Source organism: Tamandua tetradactyla, chromosome 12 (genome assembly GCF_023851605.1).
Source record: "Tamandua tetradactyla isolate mTamTet1 chromosome 12, mTamTet1.pri, whole genome shotgun sequence".
Classification (NCBI taxonomy): Eukaryota; Metazoa; Chordata; class Mammalia; order Pilosa; family Myrmecophagidae; genus Tamandua; species Tamandua tetradactyla.
Window position 1 is genome coordinate 75,566,405 of NC_135338.1, and position 23,287 is coordinate 75,589,691.

Below are 23,287 nucleotides of genomic sequence, written 5' to 3' on the forward strand. Positions count from 1 at the left end.
AATATAAATTGGCCTCAGTCCAGTAAGGATAGCTTATTAAAAATGGACAAGTATATTTTACTAACCAATGTATATCTGTTCCCCACTTTGTAAGACCCTCCTACGAAATGAAGAACTTAAATGACAGCCAATCATTGTAATTTCTCATTTGGAAATCCCCTAGTTAGTTGCCTTTATAAACTGTTGTCACCTGTCTGCTATTTAATGACTCTCATTCCAACTTCTTTGGTTTGCGATCTCTTGGCTCAAGCAGTTTCTCCTTCAATAAATCCACTGTTTTTGACTTTGTGTTTTTTTTTTTTACTTAACAAAACAGAATATTACCAAATATTAAAGAAAACAATTCTATTCAGGGACCATATTGCCTCTTAGTTGAGGTTGGCATAATTTGATAACATGTCAATATATTCCTGTACCTCCTTATAGCAAAATTCATACTGTTCCAGTGTCTGGACCATGTGTGGCCAACTGCAGGGTCTTGGCAGTCTGGAAGACAACCCCAACCAAAATCCATAAAAACAAGCTGTGGATTGGAAACCTGCCAGGCAACACAAGAACCAGATTTTATAGACCATTCCATATGAGTTCAACAGAGCAATCATCCCAGTTAAGAGGAGAACAGAGACTATCTGAACACATCTTTTGTTGATGGTTCATCAGCAAAGTTCATCAAGAGCTCATCCTTGACCAACTTTTATCTTCTGGAAAATCCCTGCCATTTCTTAGAAAGGGGTCACTCCTGGCAACTCACAACTGCAGGGTCTTAGCAGTCTGTAAGACATCCACAATATTCTCCACTTTTACTTATTCCAGAACTATGTTCAGGGCACAGAAGTTTCCTGTCCTTTCTGCGCATGCTGCAGCATGCAGAAATGAGATAATTCCCTGACTGCTGCTGTTGCATGGCTGTGATGATGCTGATTATCTTTCTCAGGATTGAGATGCCTACTTCAGTCTAGCCAGGAAGTGGAACTGCTGGATCTGCCAGCTCATGTTCTCCTTAGTGTCAGTATCAGGAGGTTTCTGACCGTGTGGGTCTCACATACCTTCTCCTTCAGCTCCACTGTGATGTTTCCATAAGACACCAGTGTAGCAGATAGATAGCATTGGGCATGTTCTTCCTGACCTCTCTCCTCCAGTTCTGTTAGCAACATGATAGACGAGGATGCCCATTCTCAGATTATTTGCCAGAAGTCTTCAATTGTGTGCAGAAGTGGGCTTAAGCTGGTGATGTAGGAGTCCCTCTGCAGGCAACCATCAACAAAAGATCTGTTCACATAGTCTCTGTTCTCCTCTTAACTGGGATGATTGCTCTGTTGAACTCATATGGAATGGTCTATAAAATCTGGTTCTCATGTTGCCTGGTGGGTTTCCAATCCACATATTGTCTTTATGGATTTTGGTTGGGGTTAACTTCTTAAAATCTTATAGCCCATTGTTACTGGTACCTGGGAATTTTTTGAAAATATTCTGCACATAGATTTCTAGAGAAGCAATTCCCACTTCTGAATCCCCATAGAGATAATGCTCCAGAAAAGCTTGGTATATGTAGACATACTGCATTTTCATCTATACCAGCTGGCAGTGTTGCATCCAGATCAACCTCACAAATCTCTGCATGTTCACCTTCAGCTCTATATGCATCATGTCCACCATAGCATCAGTGATGGCAAAGGTACCCACACACCCTACCCCCACTGCAATGGACCACAATGGTCTCCACATACTGATGGTTACAAACCTTCAGCTTCTTGAGGAACTTGAGCAAGCATGCTGATCTGGGTGAAAGGCACTCCAAAGTCTGGCCAGCTGGTAATGTGGAACTGAATCAATGAGGCATTGTGGCTTACCATTGGTCATATTGCCTATCTGTTGAATGCAGAATTTTCAGACTGTGTAGTCCACCAGGATGGTCACAGATTCTGTTGACACATGGATATTCCCATAAATTTGATAACCTTGGTCTGGCCAGTACTGGGCACACTTACAGTCCTTTCTCTCCTTCAGGTTGATCACTATGTCTTGGTGGATGTGCTTTGTTCCAAGACTATCCTCTATTTCTCCTTTTTATCCTTCTTCATTAATTAATTTGTTCTTTTATGATAGTGTGTGAGCATAAAGAAGAATTTGAAAGTATAAAAATAAATGTAATAAAAATTATGAGGATGAAAAGCAAAATCTTAGAGATTAAAAATACTCCACAGGCATACAACTGAAGATTTGAACAGGCAGCAGAAAGAATCAGTGAGACAAAAGAAAGGATAATTGAAATCATGCAGTCAGAAGAATATTTATAGAGAAAAGAGTAAAAAAAATGAGCAGTGTCTCAGGGATTTGAGTAACATGAAGCTTTTATATAAGCATTCATAGGTGACCCAGAAGGAAGAGAGAAGGGAAAAGGGGCAGAAATAATATCTGAGGATATAATGACCAAAAATTTCCCAACTCTTATGAAAGACATGAATACACATGTCCAAGAAGTACAAGGTAATCCAAACAAAATACATCTTAATGGATCTACTCTAAGACACATACTATTCAGAAGGTCAAATGGCAAAAAATTAAAGCAAGAATTCTGAAAGCAACATGAGAAAAGCAGTTCATCATACACAAGTAATCCTTAATAAGACTGAGTGCCAATTTCTCATCAGAAACTATGGAGGTGAGAAGGCAGTGGTATGATATATTTAAGGCACTAAAAGAGAAATACTGTCAGCCAAAAATTATTTATATGGCAAAATTGCTCTTCAAAAATGAGGGATAATTTAAATATTCACATAAACAGAAACTGAAAGTGTTTATTTAAAAAAAAAACCCTGCCTTATGTGGATTACTAAAGAAAATGCTGCAGATTGAAAGGGAAAAACAGGAGAGAATGATTTGTAGTGTGAAGATTCAGAGAATATGTAAGCTATTAAAGCTACTCAATATCTTCAAATCAGTGGGTTATAGATGTAGGCTGTCTAATATAAACCCCAGGGTAAGCACAAAGAAATTATTTTTTAAAGATGCAGAAACTGAAATGAGAAAGGGCAAAGTCAGATACCTCACAAAATATCAACTACACAAAAGTGACGCTGCAATAAAGGAAAAGAGAGACAAGAAAAAAAGATATGACGATTAAAACCAAAGGATAAAATGGCCAAAGTAAGTACTGCCTTTACAGTAATAACACTGAATGTTAATGGATTAAACTCCCCAGTCAAAAGATACAGTTTGGAAGAATGAATTTAAAAGGCCTGATCCAACTGTATGCTGTTTACAACAGCCTGGTCCTACCATATGTTGTTTACAACAAGGTTGAAAAGAAAGTTTAGAAAAAAGATATTCCATGCAAATAGAAACCAAAAAAGGAGCTGGAATCACAATACTAATTTCAGAAAAAAATAGAATTTAAGTTAAAAGCTGTTAGAAGAGACAAGGAAGGATACCAAAAAAGGGATAATCCATCAGGAACAGATATGTATGCACCTAATCATGGTTCTCCAAAACACATGAAGCCAATACTGACAAAATTGAAGGGAGAAATAGACACCTTTCCAATAAGAGTCGAAAACATCAATGCAACACTCTTGTCAAGATATATAGTATCTAGACAGAAGATCAGTAAGGAAATAGAGAACTTAATATGATCAATGAACTAGACCTAATAGACATGTATGGAAAATTACACTCCAAAACAGCAAGATATACATTCTTCTCTCCAGGAGAGGCAAATGTTGGGTCAGAAAACAAGTCTCAATAAACTTATTAAGGTTGAAATTATACAAACCATCCTCTCTGATCATAATGCAAGGAAGCTGGAAATTAATAATAGGTGGAGAACTGGAAAATCCACAAATATATGGAAGTTAAATAACACAATCACACAATCAGTGCATCAACGAAAAAACAAATTGCCAGGAAAACAAGTATATATCTTGAGACAATGAAAACAAGGACACAACAAACAAAACTTATGGGAAGCAGTGAAGGCCATTCTGAGGGGGAAATTTGTAGCCCAAATGCCTACATTTAAAAGGAACAAAGAACTAAAATCAAAGACCTAACTGCGCATATGGAGAAACTAGTAAAAGAACAGAAAACTAATCCCATAGCAAGCAGGAAGAAAGAAATAACAAAGTGAGAGCAAAACTAAATGAAATTGAGAAGAACAATCATTCAAAAAAAACTTAATATCAAGCCTGTTCAAACTCTTGCAAAAATATTGAACAGGAGGAAACACTAACTACTCATTCTATGAGGTCAACATCACCCTAATACCAAAGCCAGAAAAAGATACTGAAAGAAAAGAAAATTACAGACCAATTTCTCTTGTGAACATAAATGCAAAAATCCTCCACAAAATTATTATAAGTCAAGTCCAGCAGCACATTAAAAGAATTACACACCATGACTAAGTAGGATTTATCCAAGGTTTGCAAGGGTGGCTCAACATAAATAAAATATTTTTCTTTTCTTGATGAAAGCACTTAGAAAAATAGAAACAATCAGAAGTTCCTCAACATGATAAAGGGGACATATGAAAAACCCACAGTTAACATCATACTCACTGTTGAAAGAATTAAAAAGCTTTCTCCCTAATTACTGGAACAAGACAGGGATGTCTGGCATCTGCTGACACCATGATTATTCAGCATTGTACAATAAAGTCTAGCCAGAGCAATTAGGAATGAAAAATAAATAAAAGACATCCGAATTGAAAAAGAATAAGTAAAACTTTCACTAGTTAAAGGTGTAATGATTATACATTGCAGAAAAATATTTTTTATTGTTTTCATGGAGAGGCCATTCAAGGTGGGTTGCTTACTGGAGTCCTTTAAAAGGGAACCGTTTTTGAAAGAGCCAGAGACCTTTGGAGATGCAGAAGGAGAACACTCCTATGAAAGCCTTGTGAAATGAAGAGAGAAAGCTAACATATGTCCCCATGTGCCCTCCCAGAGAGAGGGCGAGAGAAGCCCCGAACTTCATTGGCCCTTTCTTTGGAGTTGTTATTTTTCTCTGTATGCCATAATTTGGAAATTTTTATGGACGTAGAACAGAACTGTAAGCTTACAACTTAATAAATTCCCTTTTTAAAAGCCATTCCATTTCTGGTATATTGCATTCTGGCAGCTTACAAACTAAAGCAAAGATTCAATGCAATCCCAATCAGAATTCCAAGAGCTTACTTTGCAGAAATAGAAAAGTCAATTATCAAATTATTTGGAAAGGTTTGGCTCTGGATAGCCAAAACCTATTGAAAAAGAAAAAAATCAAAGATGGAGGAATCACACTTCCTGACTTTCGAGCATATTACCAAGCTATGTGGTCAAAAGAGCAAACTTCTGGCACAGGACTGACATTGTGACAAAATAGAATTGAATTGAGAGTTCAAAAATAGACCCTCACATCTAAGGATAATTGATTTTTTACAAGACCGCCAAGCCCACTTGATGGAGAAAGAATAGTCTCTCCCACAAATGATGTTGGGAGAATTGGATATGCAGAAGATTGAAAGAAGAGCACTGTTTCACACTAATTAACTCAAAATGGATCAAAGACATAAATATAAAAGCCTGGGCCATAAGACTCTCTAAGAAAATGTGGGGAAGCATCTTCAAGATCTTTTGATAGACAATGGTTTCTTAGACTTTATAGCCAAAGCACAAGTAATGAAAGAAAAATTAAATAGGAATTCTTCACAATTAAAAACGTTTGCCCTCAAAGTGAAGTCAATCTAATCAATAGGAGAAAACATTAAGAAACCACAAATCAGATAAGAGTTATATTTAGAATATAAAGAATTCCTGCAAATCAACAATAAAATGACAAGCAACCCAATGACAAAATGGACAAAATACTTGAATACACATTTTTCCAACGAGTACAAGTGGATAAAAGCATATGAAAATGTGCTCAACATTACCTGCTCTTATGGAAATGCAAATGAAAACCGTGATATAATTTCACATCCACTAGAATGGTTAAAAAAAAAACAAACAGAAATTTACAAGTATTGGAGAGGATGTGGAGAAATAAGAACACTCATTTGTTGCTGGTGGAATGTAAAATGGTGCAGCTGATAATGGAAGATTGTTTGGCAGTTTCTCAGAAAGCTAACTATAGATTTACCATATGACTTGGCAACTCCACTACTAGATATAAACTCAAAAGAACTAAAAGCAGGGATTCAAGCAGATAGTTTCACTCTTACACTTATAGTGGCATTGTTCACATTTGCCCAAAAATGGAAGCAACTCAAATGTCCATCAACAGATGAATGGATAGAAAAATGGGGTATAAACATACAATGCAATTATCATTCAGCCATAAAACAGAATGAAGTCCTGATGTATGTGACAACATGAATGAATGTGGGGACATTATATTGATTAAGATAAGCAGACACAAAAGGGCAATTATTCTCTGATTTTATTGACACAGACTAATTACAATAAGGGAATTCATGGAGTTAAAATCTAGATTATAGTTGTCAGATAGATTGTGTTTAGAAAATGGGTAGTTGATGCATAATTTGTACAGAATTTCTATTTAGGTTGATTATAAAGGTTTGGAAATGGATGATGGTAGTTGTAGCACAATATCATGAATGTGAATAACCACAGTTAATTATATAGGTGAATGTTGTTAAAAGGGGAAACTTTGAGTCCTGTATATTACCAGCTTAAAAATGAATATATAAAACGTAAGATAGTATAACACAGTGAACCCAATAATAGATGATGTACTCTATAAGAAAGGTTTTTCATGAATTATAATAAATGTATGACGCTAATACAAAGTGTTAATAATAAGGTGGTATGTAGGAAAAATATACTTAATATAAACTATGGACAATGGTTGATAGTGCTATTTTTATAATCCTTTATCAATTGTTACAAAGGTAATTACTGTTAAAAAATCGTACATTTGTAAAAATTTCTTTCACCATCGTAACAAATACTCCACCCAAATGCAATGAGTTGGTGGTGGGGCAGTGTGTGGGAATCCTGTATTTTATGCATGATCTTTTTGTAAACCCTCAGCTTCTGTACTAAATAAAATATCATTTCCTCCTTAATTATCTTATAAAGTTAATGTAAGACTAGTAAAAATTCCAGTCGGATTCCTAGAGAAACTGAAATCACTCAAAATGCAATTACATGGAAGAATAAATAACCATGAACATAAGCAAGCTTTGAACATACAATCACAAATTATGTGTTTAAAATATTATGAGTTTGTTTCTTTAATATTGAAGCCCTATTTCTCTTTTGAATACTAGATACTTATCAGTACTTGCCATTTCTTTTTTAATTTTCATCTTTCGGTTCCCAAAGAAACATTTTTCATAATCATAGAGCATATTAATGCCAGTGAGCATTTCAGATCTCCTGAGAAGTAAGTTGATTTGTCTTCAGAAAAGGAGGTTTAGAGCTTTGTGGCCAGTGAACAAGTAGAATAAAAGTACAATATTGCAGTTTTAAATGTGAATAGACAGGCAGAAACACTTCTCTTTATGTTCAACTTAGAAATGGCACTCAATTATTCCTCACAGAGTGATTTCATTTTACCCATTTATAAAGAAGGATACAGAAGTGAGGCGGGAAGTTGGGTGGCTAAATATTTTTGCTTCACGCAGCTGGAGACTAATTTTGAGAGTTAGGACTCTGAAATCAACCCTTTTAGTGTGAATGTTACATAGTGACTTCCTCCCATAAGGGACAAAGGGAGATCAAAGAGTAACTCTATGGTGGAGAAACCTGAGAAACTACTATCTCAGCCAGGTGATCAAGATCAACCCCAGCAGTGGTAAGCCATGTTAATAGTAAGTATCCTTGATGGGATGAGAATGGTATTTTACTTCTGTGGTCTTCCTCCAAACAACCCATAGCCCCGCTGTAATCATGAGAAAAAATCAGACAAAAACAAACTGAAGCACATTCTATAAAATACTTGCTGGTACTCCTCAAAACGGTCAAGGTCATAAAAATCAAGGAAAGTCTGAAATATCCACAGACTAGTGGATCCCAAGGAGACATGGTGACTAAATGTAATGTGAGATTCTGAGTGGGAGCTTAGCATAGGAAAAGAACATTTAGTAAAAGCTTAAGGAAACTGTGAGGGTTAATTTCATATGTCACGTTGTCCAGGCAATGGTGTCCATTTCTTCAGTCAAGTAAACACTGGCCTTATTGTTACTATGAGGGTAAATCCTGGACTTAAATCATCAGGAAGCTGATTGTATCTATAACTGATCACATCTACAATCAACCAAGGCGATTGACAATGACAGGTTTCATACAGTCAGTTGAAGACTTTAAAAGGAGAAGTGATGATTTCAGCAGTCAGAATGGAGAATTTCCATCTCTACTTCAGCCAGCCAGCTTCTCCTGGGCAATCTGAAATTTTCATTTGTGTTTCCAGCTTGTGGCCTGCCCCACAGAGTTTGGACTTGCCATTCCCCACAGTCATACGAGCCAATTACTATAAAATGTCTCGTATTGTTTGCATAATTTTCATATATATGTATTTTATATGTATTATATATATGTTCTGTCAGTTTTATTTCCCTAGAGAGCTCTAATACAGATTCCTAATAAAATATAGGCTTAGTTGATAATAATACATCAATATTGGTTCATACACAGTGATAAATACATCAAATTAATTTATTGACAATAGAGGAAACAAGGTGTGTGTATAAGAGAGCCCACTGTATTGATGTTGTAAATCTTAAATTATTTTAAAAAATTATTTCAAAATACAAAGTTTATTTAAAAATTAATTATGGAATACAACTTCAAATATTTTCTCTGATCTAAAAGCATACATTTTTATAGTAAACAGATGATTTCTTAATTATCAGAATTTATTAATATTTTCTTAAAGTTACTAAGGAGATATGCAAGGTAATTCTTTGGAACGTAGCAAAAAATTGCTCTATCATACATGGATGCATCATATTTTTTTTTCTTTTTTTGAGGGGAAGTGCATAGTCCAGGAATAGAACCCAGGTCTCCATCATGGAAGGCAAGCATTCTACACTGAACCACCCATGCACCCTATTTTTCTTTTTATAAATATTCTAATTCTGAAACATAACAGAAATACAGAAAATTATACATACATGATATGCAACTCAGTGATTTATCTCAAAGTACACATCCTCCTCTCTCCTTCCTCATAGAACCTCTGCTCCCATTCTATCATACCCTTCAGGACAGCTACATCTGCCCACATACACATCAAGCTATAATTTCTTCTCTCTGTAAACTGAAGTCATCTGCTGAGTTTTACTGGCTGTGGTCACTGGGCCATTATCACCCCTGCTCCCAGCACAAGGGTACACACCTCTGCTGATCATTTTTCAGAGATGCTTCATCCCAACCAGAATTTCACATTCTGCACCCAGTATCTGATTTCTGCTTTAGCAGATTCAAATGGATTTTAGGCTATACACTTGCATTTCCAACCCCTAACAGTAGCCATGATGATTTCCTTGTTAAAATCATCTTCCAGCAGGAAGAAGCAAGGGAGAGAAGGTTGTCATCTGTGTTCTGGCTACCATATTCAAAAGATTCTTACAGAATCTACCCTTTATATTTCTTAAGGGTTGGAAGTGTATGTTTTCATTTTAGCATGGTTTTTTGTGATAAGCATGTACCATGTGTGCTAACTACAATTAAATTAATTTGAAGAGGCTGACAACCACATTAGTCACTTTTTTTTGAGGGACCACTGCCTTGCTGCCCACGCTTTGTTCAAATCTAAGCCTGAACATATTGTTTAATCAACAAAGCCAGATCATTTGTTTCCCCTCAGGCTCTTTATTTTCCTCTCCTAGGGTATAATGAAGTAATTCTTAAGCTGCAAACCTTCAGAATTCCATCTGATAGTGAACCAGTAAACTAGATATTGGGTCTCCTGCTAAATCACCAGGTACTACCATGTAAATATTGAAGGCTAATACAGTTGCTTTCAGATGTCTCCTGTTTGATAGACTATTTTAGTTTGCCAGGGCTGCTATGACAAATACCATAGGCTATTTAACTTAAATTGGCTTAAATAAGAGGAATTTATTGTCTCGCCTTTTGGAAGCTTGATGTCCAGTGTGAAGGCATTGACAGGGCTTGCTTTCTCCCAGAGTCTTTAGCATTCTGGCAGTCCTTTGTCACGTGGAGATCTCTTTGTGTTTGTGTCTGATTTCTGTTGACTTCTGCCTACTACTTACAGACTGCCTCTGAATTTCCTTTGCTTATGGAATCCATAGTGGATTAAGGTCTGTCCTTATTCAGTTTACCCTCATCTTTACTAATAATAGATTCTTCAGAGTCCTATTTACAAATAAGTTCTGAACCGCATGAGCACAGATTAAGACCTGCCCATGATTTTTCCGGGGGATGATTCAACCCCAACTTCAAATGGAAAAGAAAAAAAAAAAAACTTCAAAAATTTGTCCTTAAAAGCGTAAGCAAAATAAAATAACTAACAACACTACACATAATAACAATTCCTAAAATCGAAACAGTCTTTACCATAGTGTAAAGAACTAAGAACTCATTAAATATTCTCTCCTTTGCATAGGAAACTGTTGTGAAGACACGAAAGTCACAGGAAGACTGCTGGGAAAGACATATAATATTATGCTAGAATATGGCTGTGCTTTCATTTATATGAAGCAATTTTATATTCACTCATGCATTATTGTATTAAAATATACTTATTTAGAATCTACTCTGTATTACACTCTTATGTGCATGAAGAGATAACAAAAGATATTATGGCATGGTTTCTGACCTTGACTAATTCACAGAAATATAAGGAAGACAGACACATAAAGATTAATTGTAACACAATATGACTGGTGCAATAAGAAAGGCAGTCTACCTCTAGTTTCTTTGGGAAATCCTAATTATTCTTTGCTTCTAACAAAAATTCTAAGCTCTTTGAAACTTCTCACCTGAGTCAAGACATGTTCAAATAAAAGAACAAAAATTCCAAATTTTCAAAAAACTTCCCTTTGATTGAGTAATATCTGTCTCTAACGCAAATTGAATTTGGTGCAAACCTGATTAACAGATAAACTTTCTTTCTGTTTATATCTGTGGAATAGTATTAGAGTTCAAAATTACTAAAGTCAAATTAAATTTTGTCAGCAATTATGAATGATAATCATTAAAAGAAATTCTATTTAAGAATGTCCTATTTCCTGAGTTTCTAGTTAACCCATTAAATCCAGTTCTCAATTTGCTGGTCCCTCCTATCAGTTAGTTTGCTTTAAAGATATTTTTATATATCCATTGAAATAAGTTTGGAAATATGACTTAGGACTTCAAGCCCCTCATTCATAACTGCAAGCAAATGTCATGTTACCCAGGTATGATGAGACTCAAGCAGAAGTAACTCATGCAATGTGATTATTTTTCTTCTATGCATCAAAAAATAATTCACTATGCACCCCTTTATAATATTTCCATGCTCCATTTTTCAGAATTCCATGAGATGCCCAAAGCTACAGAACGCCTTTCGATTGTACATCTAGTTTAGGAATGCCTGTACTTGCTGATACTTCAGTTTGAGGAGAAGGAAGACAATTAAAAGACGTTGTTCCACTCCCATATTCCCCAAATTCTCTGGCTACCTTTCAGAAAATGTTGAAGCACGGTCACAGCAAATAAACCACTTTTCTCATTTCTCCTGAGTCAGATGCAAAAATAGAGCAGAATGATTTTTTTCCTGCTACCAGAAGTGAGGAAAAAGAAATTGTACATACGGAAATTAAATAACTGCTCTCTACACCTCAAAGTTGCAAGTTTTGACTGTTAGTGGCTACTGAATTACTTTAAAGGGTCTAATGAAAATGAATAAATATTGAGTAAACACATTTGAAGGACCTCCCACATAGCACAATTTTCTAGTATATTTTAAAAATGTCCAACAAGGTGATTAAGTATTGATCTCATATATTCAGGGTATGCAGAAATCATTAAGAAGCCAATAAAAATGGACCTCTAACAAAATAATCTTTGTAGTGCTGCAAGTGATTTTGTTTAATAACTGAAGCCCATAAACAGAACATAATAACATATGTTCTTATCATCCTAATTGTATCTTGCTGTTTTTCCCTCTTTATATGTAGAAAATCCCAGTATTTGATACAGTTCTTTGCAAAACCCCATTCAAATAAACTGCAGTAAAGTAGATGGAGTGGGGATCCCCACTGTGGTGGCAAAGTAATCATGTATGTATAGGTTTTCACATATTATTTAATCAACAGAAGTAGAATTATGCTAGCTTTAGATATTACATAGGAATAGCTATAAATGCTTTCTTTTTTTTCAATTGGAGAGGTTGTGGTTCAGTTTGCTATAGCTCCAGAATGCAATATACCAGAAATGGATTGGCTTTACAAAGAATCAGGTTACAAATTTGCAATACTAGGGCCAAGAAAATGTCTTAATTAAGGTATGAACAAGAGGGTATCTTCACTAAAAGGAGGCTGATGGCATCTAGGGTTCCTCTGTCACACGATGTGCTTGTTTGAATTTGTAAACCCCAGAAAAGCTATGTCCTTTAATCATCATTCAGTATTGCTGGGTGGGAGTTTTTAAATTATGCTTGGTGATGTGACCCACCCAATTGTGGTTGGTAACTTTTGATTAGATGATTTCCATGGAGGTGTGTCTCTACCTATTCAAAGTGGGGTTGCTTACTGGAGCCCTTTAAGGGGGAACCATTTTGGAAAGAGCTACAGAGTTTGCACAGCAAGACATCTTTGGAGATGAAAAAGGAAACTGCCCCAAGGGGAGCTTCATGGAACAAGAAGTCTGGAGACAAAGCTAGCAGACACCGCCATATTCACCTTGAGCCTTTCCAGTTGAAAGAGAAACCCTGTATGTCATCAGCCTTCTTAAACCAAAGTATCTTTCCCTGGATTCCTTAGATTTGACATTTTTATAGCCTTACTTTAATTTGGACCTTTTTATAGTCCTAGAACTGTAAACTAACAACTTAATAAATTCCCCTTTTTCAAAGCCATTCTGTTTCTGGTATATTGCATTCTGGAAGCTAGCAAGCTAAAACACATGAGATGGCACATGATGATGATTTCTTTTTTCTCTCTAAACAGCTCTGGCTCTTTTTCATGAAGGGCTCTCTCTCATAAAGGGCTCTCTCTCATAAAGGGCTTCAGACCCTTTATGAATTGGATGGATCATATCTCCATGGAAATAACCTAATCAAAATGTCTCAGGCACAAAAGGTGCCAAAATCCACAAGAAAAAATTAAAAGAGTATGACTTTCTGAGGTTCATGACAGTTTCAAACCAGCATAGGTTGTATATTTACAGAAAAATCATGCAGAAAATAGAGTTCCAATATAGTAACCCTGTTTTAGTCAGAACCAATAGGAGATATCTATAAATATGAAATTTATAAAGGTGTCATACAACTGTGGGAATGGAAGAGACAAGAATCCATAGGGCAGGTTGTGCAGCCAGCAGCTCAGATGAAGGGTCTTGAAGAACTTTGCACAAGAGGCTCAGTAGCTGAAGAAAAAAAAGCAAAAGTCTCTCTTCTTCCTTAAAAGCCTTCAATGATTGGATTATCTTGTTTGCAAGAGATGTGCCCTTTGTTGATCACAGATGTAATCAGCCACAGCCGCAATTGACTGACTGATGATTTAATAACCCAGTCTTCTGGCTTTTCAGCCAGCCATGAAATATCCTTGCAGGAATGGTCAAGCCAGTTATTGTCTGACCAGACAACTGAGCATCATCACTTGGCCAAGTTGACATTAGATCCTAATCATCACACCTCCTGACAAACTTGCAGTTTTCTTATTGTTAATATTTTGCATTAGTGTGGTCCTTTGTTACAATTCATGAAATAACATTATCATCATTTTCTCATTAGCCATACCCCATAAATAGTTCAGTTTTTGCCTAATATCCTCCTATTTTTTAAAATAATTCACTCTTGTAACATATATATATATATATAGAGAGAGAGAGAGAGAGAGAGAGTCAAAAATTTCCACTTTTACCACATTCAAATATATAATTCAATGGAGTTAATCACATTCACAATGTTGAGCTAACATCACCACCATGAGTTACCAGAACTTTTTTATTGTGCCAAGCAGTAACGCTGCACCAATTAATGATTAACTTCCCATTCACTACCCTCACCCTGGCCACTGGTGACCTATATTCTTGTTTCTGTTTCTATGAATTTGCTTATTCTAGTTATTTCATATCAGTGAGATCATGTAAAATGTGTCTTTTTGTTTCTGGCTTATTTCACTTAACATATCTTCAAGGTCCATTCATTTGTCACTGATTTGTGTATCAGAACTTCATTCCTTTTTTAAGGCTGAATAATATTCAATTGTAGGTATGTATTACATTTTGTTTATTCATCTATTTGATGAACTCTTGGGTTGCTTCAATCTTTTGACAATTGTGAATAGTGCCACTATGAAGAACAGTGTGCAAATATCTCTTTGAGTCCCTGCTTTTAATTCTTTAGATACATACCTAAAAGTAGGACTGTCATGTAATATGGTAATTCTATACTTAAGTTCCTGAGGAAGCATCAAAATGCTTTCCCCAGTGACTGTACCATTTCACATTTCTACCAGCAATGACTGTTACTATATCTCCACATACACTCCCACACTTTTTATTTTTGTTTTTTTTTTTTAATAGTAGCCATTCTACTAAGTGTAAAATGGGATCTTATTCTGGTTTTGATTTGCATTTCTCTATAGCTAACGATGTTGGGCATCTATTCATATGCTTATTAGCCATTGGTATTATATATCTTCTGTGGAGAAATGTCTATTCAAGTCTTTGACCATTTTTAAATTGGGTTGTTTGCTTTGTTATTGCTGCTGAGGATGTATATTCTTTATATATTTTGGAAATAAAACTGATATTGGATATGTGGTTTCCCAATATTTTATTCCATTTTATAGCTTGTCTTTTTATAGTCATGATGAAGTCCATTGAAGCACAAAAGTTTATTTAATTCTTATGAAGTTACATTTTTCTACTTTTAATTTTGTTGCCAATGCTTTTGGTATACATCTAAGAAATTATTGACTAACACAAGGTCCTGAAGAGGCTTCTCTGTTGTTTTTTTAGGTGTTTGATAGTTATAACTCTTATATTTAGGTTTTTGATAAATTTTAGTTGATTTTTGTATAATGTGTGAGTAGGGTTCCTCCTTCTTTTGCTTTGTTTTGCAAATGATCATCCAGCTTTTGGAGCACTATTTGTTAAAGAGGCTATGTTTTTCCAGTTGACTGGTTTTTGCTGTTTGTAAAAAACTACTTGGTCAAACATTTGAGGTTTGATTTCTGATCTCTCAATTCTATTGCATTGGTCTATATGACTGCCCTTGTGTCAGTGTCATGCTGTCTAGATTATTGTGCTTTACAGTAAGTTATAAGATTGGGAATTGTGAGTCCTCCAACTTCATTTTTCTTTTTCAAGATATCCTTGGATATTAATGAATTCGATGATTGTCTTCTTTTATGGGCCCCCATAGCTGAGTTTTCTCGGCTTGCCCATCAAAAGCAGCACTTCAACTAACTCTCCTGCAGCCCTAAGGAAGCCTAGTGTCTTTAAGTCTCCTCCACTACCTTTGTTTGGAGGGGGTTGGAAAATGATCATCCTCAGAGCTGGGCCCTCAGATCTCTGAGGTCTCTGATTAATCTCTCATTAATCAAAAGTCATGATCAGTGATCAGCCATGCCCACCCCTAATCTTTGAGAAAAGGATATTTACTTTCTTTTCTTTCATCAGTGAATTAGTCAGTGGCAAGACCCCATGGCAGCCTGCTGCAAGAAAGGGGTATGGCTATGGGTACCTACTTTGCTCCTTGAAAGCTACTTCTGTTTGCAGGAAAAGTTTTCAGAGGGCAAGTTGAAGACGAGTGCAGACTGGATAAGTCTTTCAGGGTACCACCTAATATGCAGTGATCTTGGCATGCACATAGTTGTTCCTTGGCTCCCTCTGGGACAGGGCCAGAGACCCACAGTGGAAATGCATGCTGGCTCCATACCATACCAGTGGTAGGGGAGGGACAACCAAGAGTACTATGTACTTCACCTTTTTTTTGTTTGCATGTGTGGTAGTTAGGTTCAGGTGTCAACTTGGTCAGGTGAAGATACCTAGTTCTATAGCTGTGGACATGAGCCAATGGCATGTGGACCTCATCTGTGCTGCTTGTATCTGTAGTCAGCTAGAGGGCATGCCTGCTGCAATGAATGATGTTTGATTTAATTGTCTGGTGCTTAAATGAAAGAGCTCAACGTAGCACACCCCAAGCAGCTCAGCACACCTCATCTCAGCACTCGCAGCTCAGCCCACGCCTTTGGAGATGCAGAAAGGAATCACCCTGGGGAAAGTTGTTGGAACCCAAAGGCCTGGAGAGAAGGCCAACAGAGATTGCCCTGGGTCTTCCCACATAAGAAAGAACCTCAGTTGAAAGTTAGTGGCCTTTCCTCTGAAGAAATATACATTAACTAAATAAATCCCCTTTTATTGAAAGTCAATCCATCTCTGGTGTGTTGCGTTCTGGCAGCTAGCAAACTAGAACAGCATGGGCAGGCACGGGGAATCAAACCCAGGTCCCCAGCATGGCAGGCGAGAACTCTACCTGCTGAGCCACTGTGGCCCACCCCTCACCTTTTTTTAAAGCTGCAGTTTCTTAATTCAGCACTCACCCACTTGCTGCACATTTTTAACTTTTTAAGGGAACTGGCTCTGCCAGCTTTTGCTAATTAGTCAAAGATTTGGGGGGAGAATGGCAGCCTGGAGTTTCTTATGCCACTATCTTGGTTGAAGGAGTCAACAAAGTTTTTTTTTTTTTTTTTTTTTTTTAGGGCCATAACTACAAGACATAGTTTCTGAATAATTAGCCTTTGCTTCGACTACTGTAATTTGTCTTATGTTTACCTTCCTTCGCAATATCAAAATTAAATCTGTGAAACATTCTAGCATGACCATTAGGTATGAGAGTCCTCAGCAATGGAGACTGGTGTGAGTCTGGGAGACACAAGTTAGGAACCTGTTACCCATGGGGAGTTGAAGAGAAAGGAATAAGCAAGAAGGAATCATAATCACAGATCTGTTTTAGAAATAGTTTAACTGCAGGTTCAATTTTAAAATAGTCAATTTCTCCCTTCTCCTGCCTTACCTAACACTGCAAACAGAACAGCCCATAATCAAATATTATATAATTGGTAATCTCAAAGGGTTTTAATGTCCATAAAATGGAAACTAGAACACTCTATTATCTAACTATAAAACACCATTGGGACTTTTTTCAATCTCTATGGTCTCGAAAAAAAATCATAGGCAATAAATTTAAATTCTAAACCTACAAGGGATATTGAATCTAGATTTATAGTACTTGTGTAGTATAGGAATGTAATGTGAGAAATTAGCATAAAAATGGACACAACCAGCTCTATTAGGAAGCTTTCACAATTCAGAAAAATGGCTGCTGTCCCACCCAATATGAATTAAACACAAACCCCCTCAAAGAAACCAACCATCATAACAGGTCAACAGTGGCGCAACAGATGCAACTAGCAGGAAATCTCACACTCTCAGGAAGTGGAGTGATAGCAAAATCTAGAAAAATAAAGGGCTAGCTACATTAAAATGGTTGAGGAGCATTCCAAGATTAAAGGTGGCAACATTAGGCAGGTTTTCTCTCTTTTTCTGGAAATTCCTCTAAAAGCAACATGGAGAACAAGAAGCAGAATAATAAACTCTACTTTCAATGAAATTGGGAATGGAAACTCTGAAAACCTCAACATATAGTAAAGAACAACCAGAAACAAAAGTGGTCAGATAGGAGTTTGTACAGAAATAAGCAGCAGAAGAATGCATAAGCTGCAGAATAAAGAAAGTCTACACAGTACATATCTCAAGGAGGATGATCAGACCCCAATGGCAAAACATAAACCCCAAATCTGCCCTATTTAGGTGTGTACAGAGGCTGCCAGAAAGAACACTTCTGAGTCTAGCTTTGTTCCAGAAAGCAGGGGAGCAGGAGTTAAATGGTGAAGTGCAGAGAAAGTCTTCTTTAAAGCATGACTCTGTGGAACTAGGGGAGAATAGAGACTCTCTAATTTGATCAACATTATAGCTGTCTATTTTTGCTGACTGTGTCTTAGTTTGCTAGGATCTGGTTAGCTAAAACAACAAATACCAGTAACACCACCAAAGAAATATACAAATCGTAGATATAAGGAAAATCCCTGCAGGATTAGAAGATGGTAATCTTTCCTTCCCTTAATATACCCTCTAAAACAGACATCCTAGAAAGACACACCTTCCTCAAGCATAGAACAAGGTTGAGAAAATAATCCATCTACATATATTTTCCAAGAAAAATGGAAAGGAAGAACCCATAAAAGACAGATGAAAAACCTCATGAGAAAAATGTTTCCACAGAGCTGATAAAAATTATAAAAAATTAGTTCTTCTAAATTATAAAGAGAGAATGAATTAATCACCTCTATGACACAAGAGCCCAAAGCAAAGATAAAATATATTCAAATAAGAAATGATAAGAAAATAGAAGGCTATGAAATGGAAGTAGGCAGAACTCAATAAAGAAATTTAAGAAGGAAGAAAAAAAAAAACAAATTCATCCCATAAAGGGAAGTGAAACTAGAAGATGCTCAAATAGAAGTCACTGCTCCAAACACAGAGATAGAAATCAGAGTTCAGCAAATTGCAGCCACATGCCAGGTCCAGCTCACCCTGTGTTTGTATGGCCATGAATGATACGTTTTGTGGTGGTTTGAAGCTGTGTGTACCCCTGAATAACAGGCTCTTAAATTTAACTCATTCCTGTGGGTGTGGGTCCATTGTAAGTAGGACCTTTTGATGAGGCTGCTTCTGCTAAGGTTTAACCCACCTCAGTAAGAATGAGTCTTAAACCTCTAACCGAAGTAGATGTAAGAGAATGAAATTCAGACAGAGAGAAGACCACAGAAGCAAGAAGCTGAAATAAACAAGGGAGAAACCGGAAGATGCCGTCCTGTGCCTTGCCATGTTACAGAGGGACCAAGGATCGCTAGCATCGGGTCTTCTGGAAGAAAGCCTCACCTTAATAGGCCTTAATTTGGACATTTTCTTGGCCCCCAAACTGTAAGCTAATAAATCCCCATTGTTCAAGCTGAACCATTTCACAATATTAGCTTTAAGTAGCCTGGGAAAGGAAAGTAAATAATTTTGACTTTTAAAAATAATTGAATAAAAGTGAATCAAACACAAACAAGAACATGTGGAAGAGACCATATGTGGCCACAAACCCTGCAATATTTACTGTTTTATGGGTTGTGGTAGTTTCTAAGAAAAGGTCATGTTCTTTTAATCCATTCCTGTGGTATAGAACTATTAGAGGTGGGGCCTATTTATTAGGTTATTTCAATTAAGATATGACCCACCTCATTTAAGCTGGGTCTTAAACCTATTATAAGAGGATAAAACACATATCAAAGAGCTAACAGATGAAATTGAGAACCTCACAGAGAAACACCCAGAGAAGTTTTTAGTAAAAGCCATAGATAGAGAAGCCAAATGCTAAAGCAATAAAACCTGAGAGATAAGGACCACCAGAAATCATCACGTGCCTTTCTATCTGACAGCGGAGCACAACCTCACCTGGACTGATCTTCAGAGAAGATATCATCCTGTAGATGCCTTAAATTGGAAATTTTCACAGCCTTAGAATTACAAACTTGTAAGCTAATACAACCCCATAGTTAAAAGCCAGTCTTTTTCTGGTATATTGCATTTGCTCAGCTTTAGCAAACCAAAACACTAGTCATTTATAAAAAAAATGTTAATCATCCCTGACACACATGACAGAGCAAGGAAAGCAAGCCAATCACTTAAAAACTTCACAGGATTAGAGAAAATACAATAAACATGAGATTTAAGATTGAACATATTCATGATTGAAGTCACCATAGAAGAAAATCAAAAATGAAGCACGGCACACACTTGAAAACATATATAATTCAAGGGAAAAAGAAGAAAAAGCATTTGTGACTTAAAAGGAACACTTTGCCCAGGAAAAATAATAATCTAGAAAAGTCAACTCTGAGATAGATATAGTGAATGTCACTGGACTTCAATGAAAAGAATTCTCTTAACAGAGAAGGCTAAAACAAAAACAAATCAAACAAAACCTCAGACCTCATAGCAACAGGGAGGAGAATGAGAAAAGTCTACAGAATATTTGTGAATGACAAAATGCAAACAGTTTAAATCCAGAAAACTGTTTTTCAAATATAAAGATGAACTGTTTACACCAGGAAATGCTATTTATTTGAGTACTTTTTGAATATTCTGCTAGAAGATGAATGTAATAAACTGAGAGATCACTGGAAAAATTATTGAAAAAGACAGGCAATGAGCATTGAATTTATTTATATGTAGAAATCAGGCAAAAACAAATATAGATAGAATATAAAGTAAATGTTCTATGCCTTGATAGCACAGAAATAATGTAACTAAAAATATTATGAGTGGAAGGGGGTAAAAGCTGTGGGACATAGTATAAGTCTTATGTCATGCCCCACACTTTTTTTTTTTTTTTGCATGGGTAGGCACCAGGAATTGAACCCACGTCTCCAGCATGGCAGGTGAGAATTCTGCCACTGAGCCACTGCTGACTGCCTGCCCTGACCCACACTTTTAATAGTTGGGACTCAACAATTATTTAAAGAGGTTAAATCAATAATAGAAGAATAAATATAAGAGTACAAGAGAAAAGGAAATATTTTAAAACATTAACAACATTTAGGTGGTAGGATGAAAGAAGAAACTAATATATAATTTCTAAAGGATTATTCCTTAGAAAGTATAGAGTATTAACCCTTTTGAGGACATTTGAGAGTATATGGGAATGTTTTTAGTAATCAAAATAAGTGGAGTCATTATTGTCATTTAATGGGTAAGGGAAGAAATGCAAAATACTGTGTGATATATGTGACAGTCTTGCACAATGACTGATATCCCTTTCCACAAAATCAGTAGGATTCCTACTAATGAAATAAAAAGTTAAGAATAGCATATAAAGATCTAATGATTATAAAATTAATTACTAAAACAAAAAGATATGCCTTCTAGCTATTTGAAAAAGATACACAAAACCTGAAGTTTTTTTAAAAAAACATAATAAGAAAAAGTGTAGAGCAAAACAATTGAGCAAAGTTATAGCATGCAAATGGAAAGCAATGGCTAATTTGATTTTTCTATTTTAATATTTATTTTTTTTATTTAATGCAAAAATATTTAAATAAAGCAAAGCCAACACTTTATCATTCTAAATGCAATTTACAATAAATTTACAATAAATAAAATTTACTGTTATGAAATGAATAAGATTCATTAGTGTTCAAAAATTTAAAACCATAGGAAATATAAACATAATTTATTTAAAAAAAATAGGAACAGAGGACTGTAATCTGGCTCTTTTAATCAATAGCAGTTCAAATAGACCAAAAATAGGTAATTATGAAAGGCCTAAATAAGACCTTAATTAGGAAGACCAAAATAAAACTTAAATAAAGTAGCTAAATAACTGCTATATGATGAATGCTTCATAACCAGAATAAAGCTTTTTTCCAAATGTTCATTGCTATGGATTGAATTATGTCCATGAAAAAGATGTGATTAAGTCTTAACCCCTGGTTCTGTGAATGTGACCCCATATGGAAATAGCATCTTTGAAGGTGTTATTAGCTAAGATGAGACCAAATAGGACTAGGGTTGTATCTTTCTAAGGAGAGAGAATTTGAACACAATCAGTAAGAGGGAGATATATAGAGAGAGATGGCCGTGTGATTAAGGCAGAGATCAAGTTATGCTGCCACAAGCCAAAGAAAACTGTGGATTGTTGACCACCCACCAGAAGCCAGGAGAGAGGCACAGAATAGATTTTACTCTTTAAGAGGGACTCTGACCCTGCCCACATCTTGATTCCATACTTCTAGCTTCCAGAAGTATAAGAAATTTCTGTTGTTAAAGGCAACTAAGGCTTCTCATCCCCCTCACCTCTGTCTTTGTGATAATACCCACATCTTTTCTTACATTCGTATCTAATAAATTTCTTACCTACTAACCCTATGCTGTGCTGTGCCTTTGAATTCTTTCTCATGGCATGGCCATGAACCTGGAAAATGAAATCTGGCAACACATTTTGGTGAGCTATCCAGGAGGCACTTCTCTCCAACCATCTGGATGGTGAGTACTGGGAGGCTTGGCCATGTGCTGTTGCTTTATCTTTTCACTTAGCTCATTGCTATTCTCTCCTATGTCTTCATTTTCACTGCTTTCTCTAGGAAGTTAGGGGCTCTAATAAGGTTCCCAAAGGTCGTAAACTCAGTTCACCCAGAGCCATTAACTTCATCCTAAAAGTTGCAGGAGACCCATCTCCATGCCATGTGACTCCAAGGAGGCTCAGGGCAGCAGATGATACTACCCTTTGGGACCTGACTGGGGTGTTTTCCCTGCATCAAGCAGGAGTCCAATGGAAACCAAATCTTCTCTCTCTCTCTCCCTCAGCACTCCAAAACTTCCCCACACTCTCTCTTTTCTTCCCCACTGAGGAACCAGAGTCTTTCTCTTGCTGAATTTGTTCCTCTTCCCACCAGCCCCACAGAGGTCCTCTCCCTTGCCTCCATGAAAATCTCCTTTCTCCTCTGTCCGGATTTTTATGCCTTCTGAGTCATTCCATCTTTTGTACCACAGGATTCTAGGCTAAGGATTTTTGTACTAAAGAAGATGTTTAACATTCTAGGGAGTCATCTCTGGTTTATGCCCATGGGAACTGAATACTTTGCAATGGGAATTGAATACTTTGCAATGGGAGAATCTTCCCCTGAAAGCCAGAAATGAGGTTTGTTCTCTCTGGTCTTTCCATCTCTTCATCCACTAATACATCTTCAGTCTCACCATGTTCTGCTATTATCTCTCTTGAAGGTATTGCTCAGTGGAAGAAGAAACAATTAGCTGGGGGGAATAGCCTGTTGGGTATGTGTTTGCCTTCACTTTCTAAGATATGTGCTGTAAGGGATGCAGAAATCATCACTCCTGGCCCTGTCCTACAATATGTCAGTACCTAGACCCTTCTAATTGCCTGAAAGGCATACTAAAAAAGACACATTCATAGCAGGAGCCTTATGTCCTTGTTGCATGTTCATTCCCAGAGGAAAGAGGAGGCCCCTCAGAGGCCTTAGCAACCACTTCTGAGCAAGACTGAGGAG

At 36.4% G+C, this 23,287-nt stretch overlaps 1 pseudogene; it reads right to left on the reverse strand.

Annotated features, from left to right (window-relative positions):
* Positions 1-368: 368 nt before the first annotated feature.
* LOC143651455 (receptor-type tyrosine-protein phosphatase alpha pseudogene) overlaps positions 369-23,287 on the reverse strand; it is a 43,682-nt pseudogene continuing 20,763 nt past the window's right edge.